We start from the raw sequence: 23,155 nt of genomic DNA, 5'->3' as shown, positions 1-23,155 counted from the left end.
TCAGTAACTTCACGCCATTCTGCTCGGGAGATGCGATGGCCAATGAACCCTTGCCTTCCTTCCCCATCAGAGGCAGGGCCTGATGACCTGTAGTTGTGTACAGGTTGTTTTTGTCATGTTTTTGTCACGTCACACAAGCCTGATCCTCCATCCATTGGGTATTTTCAACTTTCCTCTGTGTTCTTCAGCCCCACTCGTACAATTTTCTAGCTCCTACCTGCCTATTCATTGAGAAAACCTGTGCTCCCATCTAGGAATATAGCTTGAAACCAGCATTAATAAACTTGTTTTCAAAGCATGTCTTTACTTCTGTCTGTGGAGGTGGAAGATAATTTGATGTTCCCTTCACTCTCTATTCATTTTCAAAGAGTTTATGAAATATGGAGTCATCTTTTTTTCTTAGATATGGAAGAGCAGGATGGTGACAGATTACCCTGTCTGGCATTGGCCCCTCGTGCTGTTATAATTGATCTAATTCAAATTTCCAGTGATGGAAGTAACAAATGATTCTTTTTGAGGGAGCGTGTGTATTTGCTGAATTTCTAAGAAAGTTTCTGGAACACAGGCCAGTAAATTCCTTCAGTGTCTCCCGCATGCCTTGTATCCTGCTTGGAGGGGCAGGAAGGAAATGATGGAGTTTGAGCGGGATGATGGCGTTTTTCCCATCTCATGAACAACTTGGATTTCAAGAAGTTGGTGTCCTTCATCAGGAGGACACTGTGTCCTTCATCAGGACACTGTCCCCTTTGAGGTGAAACAGCTTTTCCATATGAGCAGTTTCTCTGTCAGCATCACTGCACTGAGTGGGACACTGAAGGGCGAGTCCCTGCTCAGACTCTGGAAAGGAATAAAACTGAAAACATCCCTGTTTGCACAAGGTGTCCTTCTCCTTTCTTCACAAGCAGAAAGAAATGTGTTGCAGCACCTCAGAAAAAAAAAAAGAAAATTCAGGTATAGTTGTGAAATCAGAGAAATCTACAGCATGGGGACACCAAGGTCCAACATTTTCAGTGGCTGCTGTCCCTCCCAGTCCCTGTGGTGCTTTAATGTCCCCGTATAGTGACTTATTGTGCCCACAGTAAGCCTTTCTGAACTCCCAGGGCAGCCTCCACAACCAGGGACTGCACTGATGTCTTTAGCCACATCCATTGACCTCCAGGTGTTCCAGCTACAAGCATTTCCCTGTGTGTAGCGGTGCTGGCCAGGGCTTCTTTCTCTTTTTTTTTGTGTTACACAGACCTGGCCGTAACGTCAAGTCTTACTGGGTAAAGTCTTACAATGATGACAGCGATAGACTCCCCCATATAACCTGGCAGACTCAGCCATGAAGATGGAGAGTGGCCAAAGTGCAGTTTCACGCTAATTAATTGCCATTGCTTTATTCTTGGTTAATGGGAAGATTCTGAAATATCCTGCTTGTAGATGTGGTACCTACCTGAGTTTTGCAGAATGGAGGTGCACCCCCTAAGTCCTCTTGCTTTTCAACGTCCAGGCAGACCTGGCAAACCTGTACCTGAAAGCCGGTGTGAAGAACATAGGCATCGTGTTCCTGATGACCGACGCTCAAGTGGCAGATGAGCAGTTCTTGGTGCTGGTGAATGACTTCTTAGCATCAGGTACCTCTGTCATTGCTTGATTTCCCCTTTCCCCCTTCTCAGTGTGGTTGTGCTCATGGTAGCATCTGTGGTTTTAGAATATACAGAAGGGCAATATATGAAGTGAGCTAGAAGATATGTGGGTTAAGTTCTGGACTAAAAGCCATGATAAGGTCTCCTTTGTGAGGATGTACTCCATCATCTGATAGTTTTTCTTTCTCTGATGTTGTGTACCTAGTTTTTCCATACTTCATGGTATACTCTCTACAGTTAAGAGACGTGTCTGTTGTGACATTGCAGCTGAGGACAGAGCCCAAGGAATGTATCAACAGATGAAGAGTTTGACCTGTGGATCTCATGCATCCACACTCTAGTTACCTAATAAGGTTTTTCCTGGCTGGAATATTTGACTGCAAGTTGGTGGATGGTACAAAGCCACCAAATGACCGTGTCTGTGTGCGTCACCTAGCTGCTTGTCCCATTGCAGTCCTTTTCCTCTTTGTTTTTCCATTAAAGTTTTTGAGTTGTTGCTTGCCCAAACAATTGCAGAATAGCCAGCCTACACACAGATGCTCTGTTTCGCTGCAGAACATGGCATGAGTATGTGTGGTGGAGCACTCCCCATGCAGGGCGCACTGCAGCTACAGCGCACATGGGAGCGTGCGGCTGTGTCACCGTGACCGCAGGGGGTAACCCAGCCTGGGCATATTCCCCAGAGTCCCTGGAAAATCACTGCTACCAACTGCATGATGCTTTTTTCCTTATTTATGAGTCAGGAGTGGGAAGACTCCAGCTGGTTCGGGTGACCTCTGTGCATGGTGAGGACTGGAGAGTTGAAAGCACAGGGAAGCGATAGTTTGTGCGAAACTCCAGAGTTGACATATGTGGCTGTAAATTGGCCAGATGGTTTGAGCAGCAAACAATCTCTGCCTGTGATGAATTTGTAATCAGGAGTAAAGACAGGGGTTGTTGTGGAGGCTGGTGAGTAGCTCCTGTCACCTGTGTAGATGGCACAAATATCTCATGACATGAAGTGAAGCTCTGCAGTGTCCTGCAGCAAGGGGCAGGCCAAGCAGCCTGGTTTGGGATGTCCAGGTCATTTTGCGGTGGTTCAGAAAGGTGTCACATTTTCCTGTAGCTGCTATGTGGGGAAGAGGGGACAGATCAGAAGTCCTCACTCAGGGTCTGGGGAGGCAGCTCAGAATTGTGGCTGGACTGAGGACTGAGGAAGGGACCATGGGAGGGACCATGACAAGTGTAACAAGGGCAAGTGCCAGATTTTGCACCTGGGACACAGCAACCCTGGCTGTACAGACAGACTGGGGGACGAGATGCTGGAGAGCAGCTCCATGGAGAGCTCTGGGGGTTCTGGTCAGTGGCAAGTTGAACATGAACCAACAGTGTCCCTGGAGCCAAGAGGGCCCCGTGTCCTGGTGCATCCAGCACGGCACGGCCAGCCGAGCAGGGAGGGGATTGTCCCGCTCTGCTCTGTGCTGGGGCGGCCTCACCTGCAGCATTCACTGTGTGCAGGGCTGGGGACACAGGAGAAAAGGAGATAAAGCTACTGGAGGGTGTCCAGAGGGACATGAAGCTGGTGAAGGTTTGGAGGGGAAACCGTATGAGGAGCGGCTGAAGTCCCTGGGTTTGTTCAGCTGGAGCAGAGCAGACTGAGGGCAGAGCTCATGGGGCTGCAGGTTCCTCAGCAGAAGCAGGAGGGGCAGGGCTGAGCTCTTCTCTGTGACAGTGACAGAACCCAGGGAATGGCAGAAGATGTGCCAGGGAGGGCAGTGGGACATGAGGAAAAGGTTCTTCACCCAGAGGTGCTGGACACTGAACAGGCTCCCAGGGCGATGTCACGGCCCCAGCCTGACAGTGTTCAAGGAGAGACTGGACAGCGTCCTCAGACACACGGGGTGACCTGTGGGGTTGTCATTGCAGGGACAGGAGTTGGACTCCATGATCCTTGGGGGTCCTGTCCATGTCAGGACGTTCTATGGTTCTATGACCTCCCAAAACGTGACCTAGTGCCACCCAGCGGGTGCTGCCTGAGGGCTCTGGCTGCTTCCCGCTCTCTGCAGGCTTGTTTTTCTTACTTGTTTCACTTCTTTCCATCACCTAAGGAGCTAGAACAGAATATATATTTTAGACTCTCTTATAAACAAGCAGATATCTGATTAGTGTATTTTCCTAAGTAATTAGTGCTCATATTGACAGTATCTCACTCAATAATAATGATTTCAATCAAATCAGAAGCCAGAAGGGAAGTGAATAGGTGATAAATTAAGTAACCAGAAAAAAAAAGAAAAATTGGCTGGTTATGTTTTTGGCAATCAGTTGCATAACTATTAACTTTAAAAAGTTTTTAAAAGATTTCTGACTTTTAAAATGTTTTGGTGATGTGGGAGTTATTTTACCAGCACTGGCAATGGCATTGAACAGCTGCAGGAACGGTACAGGTAACTAATTGATTTGCAAAACTGAAATTATTTCATTATTGTGTATAGCATATTAGGTATTTGCGATTTTTTTTTGTAATCTAATCAGCACTGTCGATCTGACAAAAATGGACTTTCTGTACTTTGGCTTTATTCTGTGTTTGTTTAGCTCATACTTTTATGAGAAATGTTGCTCTCACAAGGGCTTATTTTTTAGCAGAATGATGTTCTGTGCCACTTTGCTGCTGCTGGGGCCTATGGGCGCCTGGCACAACGATTTTTCTCAAGGAAGGGTTTTCCCCAAGGCCCTGAAGAGGGAGGCACCTGCTTCACTTTGCTCTGCGACTGCAACAAAATCCAGACCAGTAAACCCAAACCTGCCTTCTTCTCAGGTGAAATCCCTGATCTCTTCCCCGATGATGAAGTAGAAAACATAATCAACAGCGTGAGGAATGAAGTCAAAGGCCGAGGGCTGGTGGACTCCAGGGAGACTTGCTGGAAGTTTTTTATAGAGCGTGTTCGACGGCAGCTGAAGGTGAGACAGGCTGGGGGAGTTCAGGTCTTCGCCATCTGCCTTGGTGCAGGAGCATGGGGTGAAGATGCTTTGGGCTGCCTGGTAGGAAGGTCAGACCGCAGCCTGAAAGGCTTTTCTGCCTGTTCATGATGAGAACTGTGATGCACTCAGCAAGTAGTACTGAAGTGCAGGAAATGCTCTCTGTTGCCATCACTTCTTGGGTGTTAGAAAGCACTATGGAAGTTGAGAACGTTCTCTTTCAAGAGCTGAGCAGGACCAGCCGCTCCCTTTTCAAAGCCGGGCACAGGGGTGCATCAGGACGAGGTCTTGCTGCTTGAAAGAGCTGCTGAAGGGATCAGTGTTCATGTTGTTGGGGTTCCATTGCCAGAAGAAATGAAGTATTATGTTAAAAACAGAGTGCTGGAAACTGAGTGGCATGCAATGTGCCTACAGGATTTCTTCCAGCACAGCCCATAATCCAGCATAGAAAGGCCTTATGAATATGTCCAAAAGATCCCAGAACAGTTTCAGGACTATTTCCCATGTGTGCTCAGCTCACGGGGAAAGCACAGTGAGGCGCACAGGAGAGTGAGACTGTTCCAGAAGGTGTTTACCCCTCTGCAGCGCTGTTCACTGCTGCCGGCACAGGGCCAGGAGCTGGGGAGGGCAAAGAGAGAAGCCTTGATCTTTGCTCAATGAAAGCATGTCCTCCTCCTTACTGCTCCGTTTGTGTTGGTGGGACACGGTCACTGAGATAGGGTGGCCCGTTGCTTTTTTGATGTGGGAAGGTACATGTTTAGGATGGGGAACAACTGGAAAATTAATTTTTGAGGGAAAATTTGAGGACCATGCCACAGTGTAGGTGCCCAAGGAGAGGGAATGCAGTCCTGCTCTTTCCCTCTCTGGGTGTAGAGGGGATTTTCTGATGAGTCCTGATGCTGTTTTGTGACTTTTCAGCATCTTGGTTGTCTTCTGCCTCCCGTCCCCTCATGGATCTATTCCTGTTATTGTGGTGCACTGGAAGGGCAGTGTGAATATGATTTACTTGAGGCTGATCCCTTCTCTTTTTTCTACCCTTCTCCTTAACCGTGTGTTACAGCAGATGGATGGGGTCAGCTAGGAAGTATTATTTATGCTTATAAATATCTCCAGGGTGGGTGTCAGAGGATGGACAGTGGTGCCCAGCGCCAGGGTGAGGGGCAACAGGCACAGACTGAAACACAGGAGGCTCCATCTGAACATGAGCAGAAACTTGTTTGCTGGGAGGTGCCAGAGCCTGGCCCAGGCTGCCCAGAGCGGGTGTGGAGTCTCCTTCTGTGAGACATTGAAACCCGCCTGGACCCACCTGTGTGATCTGCTCTGTGACCCTGCGTGAGCAGGGCTTGGACTGGGGGATCTGCAGAGGTCCCTTCAGCCCAATCGTCTGGGATCCTGTGAAGAGGCTTTTGTACATGGACAGCTTCCTGAAACTTGCCTGGCCCTGACAGAAAAACGTAGAGGTGCCCAAGGCATATGCTTGAAGGTGCAGGAAGGATTTCTGTGTGTCTGTCCCCATGCGCAGTGGCCATGGCAGAGGAGCAGGAGCTCTAAGTTCAGCTACCTCTTCTGAAATGGAAACTAAAGTGGGTTTGTTACAGGCAGTTCTTTTGTGGCTTCTAAAAAACAGATCATGATGGAGGTGTTGACCCACTATAGCGACATCTGAGCTAACAGCAGCCTGTCCTATGACACTTGCTAAGGTACCAGCCAGGGCTAACAAGTGGGAGAGGGATGATGCACTGAGTGAGATACACTGCTTCCCAAGCTGGTCCTTGCTCACATGTTGCTACTTCATTGCATGGTGGCATCTTGTCCATGTCCTTCTTTGTGGCCAATTAACAAAGCTTATATGGATTTATGAGCCACAGCGGGCTCACAGGAAAAGGGCTGTGATGAACAGTAGTGGTAGGTTTTGGTTCTTGGGTCTTATCTTGCTGTTAAAGCTGGTTGTGAGGCAACAAAGAGGAAAGGTACTTTGCCTTGTCCTGACTTTACGTCCTTCCAGAAGGAGTTTCCTGCTGGCAAAGGCAGAGCTTGTGCTGCCAAGAGGAGCTGTGGGCCAAGCGGCTGTGGGGCAGGAGGCTCCCAGCCTGCAGGAAAGGCAGGGGATGAGGGAAGGGATAAGGCTGGAGGAAGGAGAAATGGTGCAGGGCAGAGGGGATGCTGGGCAAGGGAGTAACAGCCCCTTGACCAGGCCCCAGAATAATGCAAAGAGAGACCCCCAGGGGCCCACATACACTGCACAATTTGCTGCAACTCAGAAACTTTTAGCAGCTGGACTGAAATAAAAGCCTGAAAACCAAAGGACCTGCTGCACAAAAATGCAATGAGTAGGGAAAATATATTCATAAATGCTTTTATTTCTGTTCTGCTTTGTTTTGAGGTTTCTCTATTCAAAAAATGTCTCACTCTGATAAAAGCAGATTTTGAGTTTGAGCCACCTCGACTCTTTTCAATGCTGCTTTTGGGGAAACAGCCCAGGTGGGCCTGTGGTCCTGCCAGGAGAATTTAGATCCATTCACTTTAATTCCTGGTTGCACCACTTGAATACAGATGCCAGTTCCCTGCTGGGCAAAGCTTTGTTTCACTGCTGAAGCAGGGAAGGGTGGTTTTATTAAAACCCAGCTTCAAGCTTGAAAGTGTGCCAGGCTTCTGCTTTTGACCATGGCAATGTTTAACACCACTGCTTGTCTTTATTGCAGAGAAAAAATGTGTTCACTGCCACATTACCTTTTTTTCCATGCCAGGCTTGCTGGCCTGAAGTGCAAGGGCTCAAGGACTGAGGTTGCTGTAACCTCAGCTGGTGCTGTGAGATCTTCCATTCATGGAATCCCAGCCTGGTGGGGGCTGAAGGGCCCTCTGCAGATCCCCCAGTCCAAGCCCTGCTCACGCAGGGTCCCAGAGCAGATCACACAGGTGGGTCCAGGCGGGTTTCAATGTCTCAGAGGAGACTCCACACCCGCTCTGGGAAGCCTGGGCCAGGCTCTGGCACCTCCCAGCAAACAAGTTTCTGCTCATGTTCAGATGGAGCCTCCTGTGTTTCAGTCTGTGCCTGTTGGAAGTGGATGGAAGAGCCTGAGCTGGGCTGTGCAGCTGGAACCCCATGCCTGCTCCTGGCTGTGTCTTCTCACATTCTCCTTCCCTGGGCTCTGCAGGTTGTGCTGTGTTTTTCGCCCGTGGGCAGCAAGCTCCGTGTCCGCAGCAGGAGGTTCCCTGCCATCATCAGCTGCACGGCCATAGACTGGTTCCAGGAGTGGCCGCAGGAGGCCCTCGAGTCTGTCAGCCTCCGCTTTCTGCAAGAAACAGAGACCGTGGAGGTGAGCACCTCACCCACTGGCATCTGGGGCTGCCATGGCCGTGCCTGGGTTTGGGTTCCTCTGCGGGGGGTGCTGGTGGCAGCCAGGTATGACATGTCCCTCTGCTTGGTGCAAGCAGTGCCTCTCGCGATGGGGACAGCACTGCAGGGACAGCACTCACCCAGGACATCTGGGTGACCGTTCAGAGAGGAATTGCTGGTAACTCTCTACTGCTTTAGGATGAGAGAAAATGGCCTCAAGTTGTGCCAGGGAAGGTTCAGGTTGGATATTAACTAAGGTTTCTTCCCCAAAGGGCTGTCGGGCATTGGAACAGGCTGCCCAGGGCAGTGATGGAGTCACCATCCTTGTGGAGGGGTTAGACAGAGATTAAGTTCTTAGGGCCATGATTTAATACCAGAGTTAAGTTATCATTACACTTGATGTTCTCAAGTGTCTCTTCCAACCAAAATGTTTCTATGATGCTAATTAACTTAAGCAAAGCAGGTTTTTCAGAGAGGGGCACAGCCCTCAGCTGAAGCATGGCCGTGGGCACCATGTTGTGTTTGTTCACTGATAGCACTGCCAGACACACCACTGCTTTGCAAGCAAGAGCGGCAGCTTACAAATCGGTGCAGGAAATAACCTAATGCTTATGGTTATTGCAGGGAACATGGGCTTTGCTCTCCACAGGCGTGTCTGAGCGCCTGTAATTCTCAAGGGCAAAATTATGTCAAGTTCTCATTGATGACAACCTGCTGCTAGACTAAAAGAGATTCAGTTATGTTTATTTAGCTTTTCTGGGCAGGATTTTTGGAGAATAAAGTCTACAATGTTTCTTTTTATGTGTGTGCTTTCCCTATTTGTAGAGGAGAAAAGCCCAAATTTATGCTTGAAAGGCTGTTATTTTATAGAGCTTAATGCTAGAAAAATTGCTTGGAATAAGATAAAATATGAGATAAAAAGATATAAAAAGAGGTATACAGTACATGAACAGACAAAGTTATTTTAGAGATAACAAATGAAAAGGGATCAACTTAGATGTTCCAGCCTGGATTTTGCTGCAGCAGAATAAAATGTTAATAAATTCCTTTGTATATGGCACAGATCTGCACTACATATAGTTGTTCAGTTTGAAATATTTTCTCCTTGTCTTCTCATCTTACTTTTAGGATTCAGTGAAAGATTCAATAAGCAAATTCATGGCCTATGTCCACACAAGTGTCAACGAGATTTCGCGATTGTATCTGAGCAATGAGCGACGATATAACTACACCACTCCAAAGTCCTTCCTTGAGCAAATCAAACTCTATCAGAATTTGCTACTGAAGAAGGGCAAGGATTTAAAAGCAAAAATGGAGCGGCTGGAGAATGGCCTGGAGAAGCTCAAGAGCACATCTGCACAGGTAAGCAAACCCTTGGGGTTAAAAGCTGATGGGTTTTCGTGTTTCTCTGTTAGAGGCATCTCCTCATCCTGGTTTGAAGGAGAACTTTACTGGCTGGAACTGTGCAGAGTGTAACATTTGCACTAGATCCTGGCTCTAGTCTGGTGTGAACTGGTTCTTTGAGGAGCAGGAGTTGTGTCTGTACTGGAAAGGAGAAGGGGAGGGATGTATATTCAGTCCCTGCTGCTGGGGTGGTGCCAGTCCCTGGTGACAGATCACAGGAACTGAAATGAGATAGGGATCCAACTGGCTATGTACATCTTTTAATTATTATCTTTCAGTTGTGACAAAATACCTTATAAAATAGAGGGAGATCAGTGATTTTTGGAGTAGCATCCAGGGGATCTACAATGACTTCAGCAAGAATCCTTTTAAAATATAGCTGATGGTCATTTTTCCTTGCATTATGCTGTCCATCTTTGAGGGAAACTACTGCGTGTCTGAAATGTAGACCAGCCATCCCCAAATCGCCCTGCTAAGGACCAGCACTGGCACTCTTGTGCAGTAAAGACTAGATGTTGTTCTGAGTATTTCACAAACCCCTCTGTAGTGACTCAAACTGCCTTTCAGAGCTTTGCTGTCTACACCAGTTGCTAGCTCCCGTTTTTCTCTCCATTTCATATTCTATTAACTGTTTCAAATGTTCTCTTACAAGCTTCTGCTGTGGCAAATGGACCTCTCCTGAAGCTGCTCTGAGGAAATGCAGGGGGTTGGTGGGAATGAAGGACTAGCGGGTTCACTCCCTTCTGCCTATGTGCTCTGGGTAATGCTGCTGACATCAACAACGTCTGTCGTGCTCAGAAGGGTGTGTGCCTCGCTGGAGGGTGATGTATGGGCTTTATTAGTGCCTCTTGGCTCTGAGAGCCTGCGTCTCACTTGAGCACTTGCTTTCTTCATGGTGCAGGACAGGTCTTTGAGGACACAGAATGGGAGGGGGCATGTTTCATGTCCCCTTTGCAGGTTCTGTCATCTCCTGCGGAAGGATGGGGCTGCGGTTGAACAGCCAGTAGCAGAGAACACCAGTTAGAACCAGTGATGTCAACCAGAGCGACCTCACACCCACCCTACCTATGGGGGGAAATCATTTTGCTGACCTGTGCATTGCTGCTGGTTTTGGTGGTGTCCCAGTGATGGAAAATTTGTGTTAGGTCTATTTTTTATTGCAAGCAACTGATATGAAACCAACCTTTTGAGGGGAAACAAGTCCCTGTAGTGTCGGTCAAACATGGGAACCTTTTGTATTCTTCAGTTGTATCTGCATATAGGTGTTTTGTTGGCAAGGGTTCTCTGACCAGCCACAGAAGAGGTGCTGAGGAGTGGTGGAGGGCTGGGGAGGAGATGGGGAGCCACAGCACCTTGGGGTCTTGTCTATTTTACTGTTGCGAGAAGGATAAAAGGAAGCGATGTTCATATCTGGTTGGAGTAAGGCTGGGTGAGAAACGCCTGTTTGTGAGGTTCCTGAAGATGCAGAGCAGTGAGGAGAAATGTGTCAAATTTGAATCTGAGATTAGCACTGGGGGCCTAAAATTAAACACCTGAAATATCAGATGTGTGCAATAGTCAAAACTGCTGCCGAGTTGAAACAAGGGTGTGGATATTTAGCAGTAGTGAAAATCATACCAGAACGTTCAATCTTGTCTGAACTTTACACTCACCCATGGTTGGTCCTGGTGCTGAGGAGCTGACGAGTCTTATGTCTCAGGTGTGTCATCTCCAAGCTGTGTCGTGGTGCTTGAAAGTGATATGTTGTGGGTTGTTTTGTTTTTGTTTTTTTCTTTAAATTTCAAAGCAAAGGTGGAGGATTTCGATACCTGGGTGTGGCCTTACGTCTGAGGACTAGTGCTCCTGTCACCAGGATTCTCCAGTTTCCTGCTGCTTGGATGCCACGACAAGTTAATTATGAGTTTTATGCATTTCTATAGACCTTCCAGTGTGGCCTCAGCATGAGGGAGCTGTTGTGCAAATAGTTGCGGGGTACATTTTGACTTAACCATTCCAACTTCAAAATAACCTCTTCCCCCTCCTTTGACTTGTTTCCCCTCTCCACCCCTCGTCCCTGCTCTGGACAACTTGATACTGTTGACCAACTTTTCTTCTAAAGAAATGTTTTCCATTTCCTATGTTTCCTCACCATCTTTCCCTGAAGACAGCGACTGTCCTCAGTACCCTGAAAAGCAGGAGCCGGCTTCCAGTTATTAGGACATAGAAGACTTAGGAAGATGCATGGGATGAGTAATTTGTTTTTCCAAGTGATGTTCACCATGAAGAGGTCAGCGCTCTGTTCAGAGCTCATTGCTGAGTCATTTTTTGGATGACCTTGGTTAATATTGCATCACTGGATTCCAGATCCAAGTCTTGCTTGCTCTATCAATTAGTCGCTGACCTTTGTGATGAAACAAAGCAGGGAAAATGAGGTAAAATGAGTCTTCTGGGAACCTGCCCTGCAGGTTTTCTGTTCTTTAATAATTCTTCTTGCTCTGTCCTGGTTGAGTGTTCACGGGTAAGAAGACCAACAAGGCCAATATCCTGGTGGGGGTTTGTTACAGCCCACCCAACCAGGATGAAGAGGCAGGTGCAATATTCTGTGGGCAGCTGGGAGAAGTCTCCTGATCGCCAGCCCTTGTTCTTGTGGGGGACTTCAACCCACCAATGTCTGCTGGAAATACCACACACAGAGAGATTAATAGTGTTCTCTCCTCACTCTGGGGTGATGGTCTGCTGTCATTTTTCCTGCCACCTCGGTCTCTCTTTGTACAATTATTCTTGAAGTGTTACCCAAAAGTTTCCGAAGAAGCAGCAAATAGCTCTGTGTGCAAGCTGCCACCCTTTTTGGTGTGAGAGAGGGGAAATCTGAGTACCTGGTTACCGTGACGTTTGTAGAAAGAGGAGAATTTTTCATGCCTTTATTCCTGGCATTGCTGTGCCAGGGACAGCTCCGCAGGCCACCCATGGGAGCGCATTAAATATTTCAGCTGTGCCTTCCCGAGGCGGCGGTGTGAGCCCGCCCCGCTCAGCGCTGTCTCATCAGGCATTTTCATGTCTGGGCATCAGGCTGTGTGGGAAGGGAGGAGAAATGGATGTGACAGACTGGTTTTGCTGTGGAAACGAGCCTGACATTAAAGGAAACTTGTTTGATGTGTTGAGGGGGTGAAACTGGAGGAGTGAAGTTCATAAATCTGCATTCCTGGTGCTGCCCCCAGGATACCACTAAAGAGAGTGGATTTAGTTGTTTAGGCGTAGCTCCTGTTTCTCTCTTTCCACTGCACAAACACTATTAAATTGTCCCTGTTCAACTGTGTTTGAGCTGTAGCCTCACTGGGGAAGTGTGATTTGTTTCCTTACACAGGTGAGGGAGGCTGGAGGTCAGCAAACGTCCCCCAGATGTGGCGAGGTCTGTTAGCAGAGGGTCCTCAGCTCCCACTTGGATCATTTCCACTGGGAATTTAACGTGTTGCCCAAGCCAAACTGGGCAGTAACACACACCTTCACAGTAACACACACCTCTGGCCTTCCAAATGTTTCATTCGGGCAAAGCCCCAACTGAATTTCTTGATTTTAAAATCCTGACAGTGTTATAGCAAGTCATTTACCCTTCCGCTATTACATGTGCTTGGCTGAAAGAAGGTTTTGTCAGAACATTTTCTGTTCTCAGGGGCTGTGCTGAGGGCTGAATTTACATCAGCTGTTGAGTGCTGGTGGGTTTTAATCCCTCACTTGTTTTGTTGTGGCCACGTAAACCCCTAAAGCTCCCATTCATGTCTATATCCAGCACATCATTTTTGGGCAGAAGCTCACAAGCCATATCTGCTATCAGTGAAGCCTCCCACTTCAGTTTCCTGCAATCCCCAAAGATGTGGAGCTGAACAAGAAGCTGCTGCTGAGTTTGCTGAATGAAGGGATTACATGCTCCTGAAGGCTGGAGTCATCTGGATTTACAGTTGCGTCTTTGCCCAGGTGAAAACAGCATTGTAGTGCTGGGCAGCAGGAGGTGACAATGACTGAAGCGCACAAAGAGACTTCTAAGAAACCGCCCTCCACTTGAAGCTGATGCCGAATGTCAATAGCTTCAGTTTATATGATTGCAAATCTTGCTCTCTCTTCTGGTATAAAAATGGAATTATCAACAAAAGCAAGTGTCTGACTTCCCTTCTAGTAAGTACTTTTATGTAGGTAAAGATGTATTGAAGGAGCATTAAGTAATCCTTTATGCGCCTGACCTCAGGACAGGGAAAAACTCCATGGTCTGCACAGAGCCTGTGGAAATTAATCGATACGGTGCTTTTAGAAAGAGACTTTCTGTCTTGGAGTGAGAGCCAGTGTGAGCTGCCCCACCATGTGAGCGCTCCAGCCTGTTGCTGAAAGTGCTCCTACCTTATGCGTCTGAGTAGCTGCTTGGTGGAGCTGCTACCACTGCTGTGCCTCGAGGCTGCCAGCTGAATGGGGGATCCCTTCTCAAGCTCATTTGACATCACGAATTGGAACAGAAGTGTGATGGGAGCGGCTGAGGGACCTGGGGGGTTCAGCTGGAGAACAGGAGCTGAGGGGAGACCTTCTGATCTCTGAACTGCCTGAAAGGAGCTCGGAGCCAGGGGGGGTCAGGCTCTGCTCCCCAGGAACAAGCGCCAGGAGCAGAGGAAACGGCCTCAAGTTGCGCCAGGGGAGGTTGAGGTTGGATGTGGGGAACAATTTCTTCCCCAAAGGGCTGTGGGGCATTGGAACAGGCTGCCCAGGGCAGTGCTGGAGTCACCATCCCTGGAGGGGTGGACAGACGTGGAGATGAGGTTCTTACGGATGTGAGTTAGTGCCAGTGTAGGTTAAACAGTTGAACTTGGTGATCTTAAAGGTCTTTTCCAACCAAAATGATTCTATGATTCCACAATGTAAAGTCCCTCAAGCCTTGGGCGTCTGACAAGGGCTGTATGTGTCAGCAGATCACAATCATGATGTTTGTGGTGTGAAAAATGCCCTTAGTGCCACAAGTCTGTAGGACCTGATGGTTGTAAGGGAACTGATGGGCATCTTCTTCTGCCGTGTGTGTGCGGGGTGCGGGGGGGAGGAGGTGTGTTGCAGGGTGTGCCTGGCAAGCAGGGGGTTCCTGGTGCACAGGACCTCCTCAAAACCTGCACGTGGCAAAATAACACCTGCTCTGCTCTGTAGGTGTCAAGGCTGAGAAGAGAAAGAAAGCGTAGCTGAATTGTAGTGCGTCATCGCCACTGCCAAACACATATGTACAGTGCATGCGTGCCTCTGTTAGAGGGGACGTGATGTGACACCAGATCTCGTGTTCAAAGAGAGGTGACAGCTGGGTGTATTTGGTTTTCTGATGAGAACAGCTTGCTGCAAGTGCCTGGCCTATGGTGAGGCTCCTGATTGCACAAAGGCAATCCCAGGAACAGCTGAAATGAAAGTTTCCACCTGCTTCCCATCAGATCATACTCAAAGCAGCATTTGCATTGCCCTGGCACCTCAGTCCTCTTTCCAGGCAGGGAGCAGGGCTGGGACAACCTCAGCAGCTCCATCTGCTGATGGGGTTTCTCCCCTGCTGGGTTCCTCACCGCTCGCAGGCTGCTCCACTGTGTGCACCACACACACCGACCCTGACCCAAGCAACCATGGGCAAAGGAGAGCAGCAAATCTTGCTAACAGCTAGAATACCACTTTTCTGTGCTACCGTGGCATTGCTTGCTTTGCCCACAGGCCCTCTGTGCTTTTGAGTGCTGCTCAGCCCCTCCGGAGTGTGACCCTGTGCTGCTGTGCAGGGCAGGAACAGGTTGGTGCATGTCTGTGCTCCCACATGTGTTTCTTCCCTCCAGGTGGATGAGCTGAAGGCCAGGCTGGCAGCCCAAGAAGTGGAGCTGAAGCAGAAGAATGAGGATGCTGACAAGCTGATCCGGGTGGTGGGAGTGGAGACAGAGAAAGTGAGCAGGGAAAAGGCGATTGCTGATGAGGAGGAGCAGAAAGTGGCACTGATCACCCAGGAGGTCGAGCAGAAACAGAAGGACTGCGAGGAGGACCTGGCCAAAGCTGAGCCTGCCCTGGAGGCTGCCCAGGCTGCTCTGAACACCCTTAACAAGGTAGGGTAAAGATTCCCCTGGGAATCCAGTATCTGCCGACTGCATTGGAGCAGGGGGAAATATCATCTGATGGCCCAAATTTTTGGGCGATGTATTCACCCTCCTCCAGCTTCCTCCCAGCTGGTGCATACTGGGTTCTTGGTGTAACTTAGAGTAGCAGCAAGGCTGCACCAAGTTGCCTTTTACTCATGTTTATGGAGAGCAGGAGGAACTGGAGGTGGGTGTTTCGTTTGCACCTCTTCTCCACTGTTGGCTGGCTCCACTGCTCGTTGGTTCTGCCCCACAAGGAAGGGAAGGTCACCTTAGAATCATAGATCCATAGAATCACAGGATGGTTTAGGTCGGAGGGACCTTCAAAGCTCCCCCAGTGCCACCCCTGCCATGAGCAGGGACACCTTCAACAGCTCAGGTTGCTCAGGTCATTCCCCAACTTATACTGGAACCTGGACGGACCTACAATTTATCTTGACTTGAAGTTCACACGGCATCCTGGAGCAGAAAACTCCTGCTGCACCCAGGGCAGAGGAGTGGCCAAGCACCTGGTGCAGCTGGAAAATCAGAATGAATCCCATGATTGCAGCAAGGCAAGGCTCTGTCATGCCTCAAACCATGGCTCAGTCATAGCCCTGTTGGGGGAGAGGAAAACAACTCTCCGTCATCAGGAATGGGTTTGCTGTTTAATTAGCTTTCAGAAAACATGGCTTTGCTGCAGAGATGTGTTGCTTTGGCTCTTGTTCCTGGAAGGGAAAGGACTGTACAAAGGGAAAATGTTTGTCTCCTTATTAGTTTTGGTTTCGTGCTGGAGCTGTAGAATATTTCATTAGGCAAAGATTAGGGAGATGCTGGGATTTTTCTCTAGGGACCTGTGAAGCTGCAGTAGCAGAGCACTGGAAGGCATGGTCTCCTTTACCTGCTGATCGGAGATGCGCCGGAGAGCTTGACCTGCTTACTAATGTGAATAATCTGCAATATTTGTGTGTGTATATACAGTTTCTCCCCAATTATCTGTCTTCTTTGGGCAGCACTGCTATATGCAACATTAATATGGAAAATAGTGAGAAAAACTGTCAAGTAGAATGCAGCAGTAAATATACATAGTTAGCTACCAAGAAGCTCAGTAAGTATGTGGATACATGGACATTTCTGTGCCAGTGTCACCTGCTAGTTTAAAAGAAGAACAACCATGTCTATTCAGACTTGTATAGTATATGCATAAAATAATTAAGGTAATAAGTATATGGACCATGATGGATGCCCAGCAGGTTATGACAGACCCAGCACAGAGCACCTGCAAAATCAAAAAAATGCAAAGCCAGATGTGACAGTGAGTTTGAAAACTTAGGAAATCAGGTTTTAGAGACAAAAATGCCCTTTATCTCTTGCAGTGCAATTTGTCTGCGGGCTGTTCCTCAGCACCTGCATCCCCTAAGGAGTGCAGGACATGGAACTCGGGGGATCTGATGTTTCGACATCCTCATCTCATTTTGGGAGGAGGGAAGGAGGAGATGAAGGCACAGCGACTCCGGGACTGCCTTCCCCTGCCCGTGGGTCTCTGCTTGGCACAAAGCACTTGCAAGAGGAGGCAGAGTTGTCTCTCTGGGCAGCCTGTGCCCGTGTGAGAAGGAGGATGGTGCTTGGCCAGTGCTGCTCAGTCTCCGCACAGGTTACAGAGAGCAGAAAACAGTGACAGTATCAAAAGCAACAAACTTGCCATGCAATTGCCTGCAAGGAATATCCCCCTGGAGATGGTCCAGAGACATCTGAGGATGCCATAGTGGTTCCTGAGGCAGGTGGCACTCGGTGTCAGTGTCCTGTCTGGTTTCCATCCTGGGGATACTCCAGTGTGCAGAAAAAGAATTTAGAGTGATATAAGGTTGTAGCATGGAGGGTGTTGATCTCTTCTCCTGAATAGCAAGCGATAGGATGAGAGGGAATGGCTTCAAGTTGCACGAGGGGAGGTTTAGATTGGATATCAGGAAAAATTTCTGAATGGAAAGGGTTGTCAAGCATTGGAACAGGCTGCCCAGGGCAGTGGTGGAGCCACCATCCCTGGAGGGGTGGAACAGATGCGGAGATGAGGTTCATAGGAACATGGATTAGTGCCAGAGTCAGGTCATGGGTTGAACTTGATGATCTTGAGGCTCTCTTCCAACCAAAATGATTCCATGATTCTGTGATTAAAATGCAACAGATTGATGCCATCAGGGAAAAGGGCAGAGCTCCTTTTACATGGTACTCAAGTTCATCAGCGTGGCGCTCACCATGGGCTTGACTTGTCCTCTTCCCGTGGCGCCAGAAACTCTCACAATAGGGAAGGAAACCAGGCACCCCATGCTGCCCAGGGCTTCCTCCATCTCCTGACCAGGACAGCATCATCCTCCCCTCCACCCAGGGCAGTGGCGTCCCCGTTCCTGTCACGCCGTGAAGTGTTCACTTCCTAGGGAAAGAACAACAGCACCCACTCAGCATCCCATTGCCAGCAAGATGCAGGCTGTGAAAGACAGGCTGCTTTGCCAGAGCCCCCCAAGCAGCACCCCCAGCACACGGGGGCTCCGGAGAGGCCACATCGTCCGTGCTGCTCCCGGCTGAGCTGAGCTGGGTGCTGGGGACACAGGAGGGAATGTCGGGCTGCTCGCCTGTGCTCACGGTTGGCTCCGTGTCATCGAGCATGTTAATTAGAGACGTTTCACACTGGAAATGCACACAGCTCCCAAGGGCCTGTTTCTGCCAGCTCGATGATTAAGAAAAGCTCAAAGCAAACGAAGATACATTTAGGAATAGATTCATGGCAGATACCTTTATCTAAAAAATGAATGCTCAGAAGTACCAGACTCTCGCACCTTGCTGCCACAGATAGAAACTGATAGAAGCAGAACATCAGAGAAAATAGATTAAAAACTATTCAGAACTGATAGAAACAGGAGCTGACTGAAACTCATAGATTTTCCTTAAACCAGTGTTGAAACAGCCCTTATCCTTGTTTTGACAACAGCGTGTCATCTGAGCACAGCTGAGTTACCCGCGCTGGTTTTTCCTATGCTAAAGCTAAATCGCGTGTGCGTGGAGACAAGATTTGAGATGTCAGCAGATCAAATCCTCAGCACTGCTTTATTGTCACAGTTGCAAGGGTGTTAGGAAATAGGTGCTTTCTCCGCAATTCACCTTTTTTTAACTTAGGTTAAGATTCATCCCACTTTCTATTAGGGACTCACTGAAGCTGCCTGTGTTGACAGTGGAGGAGGTGGATTAGCTGATTTTCTTGTGAGGGGACTGTCTGTTCACCCCAATGACTGCCATCCTGCTAAAGGTGCTTTGTTTAAGTGCCTAAATTTGGGCTGGATGATGGCCCCAGGGGTGCACACAGATAGTTCAACAAGACCTCAGTGCAAGGGTGTCTGGCACAGGGAGTAGTTGAGCACAAAGAGAAGAGCTTCAAGGCAGTTTTAGAGGGGCTGGGGGCAATTTGAAGAGGTTATTATTTGGAAAGTTTTCCTTTTTCCTTATCCTGATCTTCTGAGACGGCAAAAAACCTCCTGCAGCAGGGAAAGGGTGGGAGTGTGGGGAGGAACATGGGGCTGGGCTGGTCCGGGTGCAGGGAACTGAGCACATGTGCTGCAGACATGCACAGCGGTGATTTAGAGGCAAGAATGTTTGGGCTGGAAGAAACCCAATTTATCAGATTGATAGCTTGGGAGCCTGACTCTATTAGTTGCAAAGTAGAAAGCAAACCCATTAATTTTTGTCTAACAACCTTGTTTTCCCGTTTTCAGAAGAATCTGACGGAGCTGAGGTCCTTTGGCTCACCACCTTCAGCTGTCAGCAATGTCACCGCAGCCGTGATGGTGCTGATGGCCCCAGGAGGAAAGATTCCCAAGGACAGGAGCTGGAAAGCAGCCAAAGCCGCCATGGCCAGGGTGGATGGCTTCCTGGACTCCTTGATCAAGTTCGACAAGGAGAACATCCATGAGAACTGCCTCAAAGCCCTTCAGCCCTATTTACAGGATCCCAAGTTTAAACCCGAATTTGTGACCACCAAGTCCTTGGCGGCGGCCGGGCTCTGCTCCTGGGTGGTGAACATGGTGCGGTTCCACGCTGTGTTCTGCGAGGTGCAGCCCAAGCGGCAGGCTCTGAGCAGGGCCAACGCCGAGCTGGCGGCTGCCCAGGACAAGCTGGCCAGTATCAAGGCCAAGACTGCTGTAAGTGCTTGCCCTTCGGTGGGAGCAGTGTAAGGGAAAGGGACCTGGGGGTCCTGGGGACAGCAGGGTGACCATGAGCCAGCACTGGGCCCTTGTGGCCAGGAAGGCCAATGGTACCTGGGGTGGGTTAGAAGGGGGTGGTCAGTAGGTCAGAGAGGTTCTCCTGCCCCTCTACTCTGCCCTGGGGAGACCACACCTGGAATATTGTGTCCAGTTGTGGCCCCTCAGTTCCAGAAGGACAGGGAACTGCTGCAGAGAGCCCAGCGCAGCCACCAAGATGCTGGAGGGAGTGGAGCATCTCCCGTGTGAGGAAAGGCTGAGGGAGCTGGGGCTCTGGAGCTGGAGAAGAGGAGACTGAGGGGGGACTCATTCATGGGGATCAATATGGAAAGGGGAAGTGTCAGGAGGATGGAGCCAGGCTCTTCTGGGTGACAGCCAGCGACAGGACAAGGGGGAATGGGTGCAAACTGGAACACAGGAGGTTCCACTTAAATACGAGAAGAAACTTCTTCTCAGTGAGGGTGGCAGAGCCTGGCCCAGGCTGCCCAGGGAGGTTGTGGAGTCTCCTTCTCTGCAGACATTCAAACCCGCCTGGACCCCTTCCTGTGGAACCTCAGCTGGGTGTTCCTGCTCCATGGGGGGATTGCACTGGATGAGCTTTCCAGGTCCCTTCAACCCCTGACATTCTGGGATTCCATGACTTGTCACACTGGTCACTGCCTGGGGAGAAATCCTCCACTTTGGAGCAAACTGCTTCTCTGTGCTCACGTGTGGAGTGGGAATCCAAAGATTTTTTTTTACTGCTGCTTTCTACATTTCATCTGTTCTTCGCCAGCCTTGCTTACACCTTGAAAGAAAGGCTAATTAATAATTCTTATTATTCCCACCTAGTTTTTCAAAACGTAATTTACCTCTACACCTGGGTCCTCAGGACACTCATTGTCTCAAACCAGTGTGTTCCTGGGGGGGAAGAGGAACCAGAGGCTCATTCAGAGCACTCACAGCATGTGCTGGGCTGGCTCCCTGCGCTCAGTCCCCGATGATGGGCGTTTTTTGCAGGATGACGACTGCTGAAGTACGAGGCTAAAAGTTTGTCCCTGCACAGCTCCCTGATGGCAAATCTTGTGCATCATCCTTATTTAGTTTTTTGCTAATTAAAAAAAAAAAAAGAAAAAAGGCAGCGCAGCAGGGACATCTTTACCCAGCCTGGCCTGGGATGTCTCCAGGGATGGTTCATCCACCACCTCTCTGGCCAAGCTGGGCCAGGCTCTCACCACCCTCAGGGCAACAATTTCTTCCTCATGTCCAGCCTGAATCTCCCTCCTTTAGTTTAAACCATCACCCCTTGTCCTATCGCAACAGGCCCTGCTCAAAAGTCTGTCCCCATCTTTCTTATCAACCCCATTGACGTATGAAAAGGCCACACTAAGGTCTCCCCGGAGCTTCTCTTCTCCAGCTGAACCCCCCAGCTCTCTCACCTGTCCTCCCAGCAGAGCTGTTCCAGCCTCGGATCATTCCTGTGGCTTCTCTGGCCCCGCTCCAGCAGGTCCATGTGTGTCCTGTGCTGAGGACCCAGAGCTGGACCAGCACTGCAGACAGCAAAAAAACCCCACAAAAAACCCAGACAAATAAGTCAATAAAATCAAAATACGTAAAAAATATTGACAAGTAAGTAAAAATATTGACTTATTTTGGAGCATGTGCCCCGAAACCTGCCTTTTCTTAACATGCTGTGGATCTGGCATCCTCCTTCATGAGTGAAGGATCCTGTGTGTCTGTGCCTTCGTACTGACACCACAGTGTGTGCAAAATCCCCTTTAAAAATCAACATGTGTTGTCAGCTGGGCTGACAGTTCTGTGTTGAAATATGCGGCTTTGAGATGTGCACTTAGAGAGGGGCAGCGCTGTTCCTGCAGCCCAGCTCGTGCGAGGACTCATCTGTTCCATCTTCGTTTTAGAAAATATATAGCTCTTTTGATGCCTCCTAGGCTTCTTAAAATGCTTACTACACTTTTTAACTAAAAATATTAAAGAAAAGGCTGCAGATTCCTCCAGTAGCCCCTTCCTGCTGCAGAGGTGGGCACAGCACCTGGAGCAGGGCTGGATTTAGAGCTATTTAGCCTCTAATTCTCCCATCTCAGATGTGAAATACAGCACTGGGAAACATTTTTTTATCCCTTTATGGTTCTTGTTTCTGAAGCTTTTAATGTCTGAGCTTTTTCTCTTCTTTCTTTTTTTGAAGAAGTGGGATTTGGTTAAGGAAGTGGCAATCCCCCCAATCTTTGGGGGGATTACTGGTGCCTCACCAGCATGCGCTTGCAAAACTGATTGGTTTAGGTGAGTTTTCCCCTCTGCAGATGGGTAATGACACACTGCTCGGCGCAGGGCTGGATCTGTAGGGATATCCCTGCTTATCAAACTGTGATATCTTGGATACCTTCATTGACGTGAGGCTGATTCATACCTGCTCACAACAGGGCCCTGAGCTGCCGCATATCTATTTTTAGGAATAAATGAGACTATTTGGATTTTCAAAAATACTTATCACTTTGCCTGGGAAGTAAGGTCACTACAAATCTGGGGAGGGTAGATATAGAAGTGAGAGCTGTCCTCCCAGCTGCACACAGATGTGTTTGTGTGTTACTGCAGAGTGGGTCTGGTGGGCATTGCAGCTCTGACCTGTTCTCACAGCTCACGCTCATGTATCAGATTGTGCTTGTGTAATGGGGTTTTATATATAGGAGTGTACGTATGCACACACATTCATGTACCTGCAGGGACAGAAACTTTTTGTGTTATTAATTCCAAGACAGGTCAAGGAGGGAGCGCTTTGTGTTTTCCAGTATCCTGGAGAGCTGCAGATACTGGAATGGAATGGAATGGAATGGAATGGAATAGAATAGAATAGAATAGAATAGAATAGAATAGAATAGAATAGAATAGAATAGAATAGAATAGAATAGAATAGAATAGAATAGAATAGAATAGAATAGAATCCTTTTTTATTTTCAGGTTTGTTTCTAGCGTAGCTCAAACAGCGTTAGAGTGATTTACGAGCAGTTTATCCTTAAGCAGTTTGCACTGGGTGGAGATAAAATCTATTATTACTTCTGCCTCTCTTACCAGAAGTGAGATGCTCCAAGTGCTTGTGGGAGCCCTTGATTTGTTTTAGACCTGAGTGTGAGCAGCTCTGGCCAAGCAAAGGGACAGTGTGGGGGGCTCCAGGTGCTTTGGGAGCTTCTGCCCCTTCCCAGCCCTCAAACACTTTGCAGCCGGCCTGCACGTGAGATGGTCCCACCTGGAGCTGCTTGCGCTCCTCTGTCACAGTGTCCAAGGCAGCTCAGGCAGCTTTAGGAGCAGGATCACTTTATTGACTTCTATGTCATAGTCCTTTCTAGAAAGAGGGCACAGGAGGTGTGTTCTGGCGATGGTTCAAGCCCCAGGAGCCCCTTGGGGTTCTGCGCGCAACTCAGCAGAGCCTCAAGGACTGGACCGAGACCAGAGGGGCTGCAGCATCAGTGAACAAAAGACTTGGTTTTCTTAGCTGCCCTGTTCATAGCTATA

The 23,155-nt window shown here is 48.8% G+C and overlaps 1 pseudogene; it reads left to right on the top strand.

The window, feature by feature from the left end:
• The window catches only part of LOC136115906 (dynein axonemal heavy chain 9-like), a 119,392-nt pseudogene that overhangs the window by 93,445 nt on the left and 2,792 nt on the right, over positions 1 to 23,155 (top strand).

This window comes from Patagioenas fasciata, chromosome 12 (assembly GCF_037038585.1).
Source record: "Patagioenas fasciata isolate bPatFas1 chromosome 12, bPatFas1.hap1, whole genome shotgun sequence".
NCBI classification, from domain to species: Eukaryota; Metazoa; Chordata; class Aves; order Columbiformes; family Columbidae; genus Patagioenas; species Patagioenas fasciata.
The sequence above is the reverse complement of the archived record's forward strand: the minus strand, read 5'-3'. Positions and strand labels throughout refer to the sequence as shown.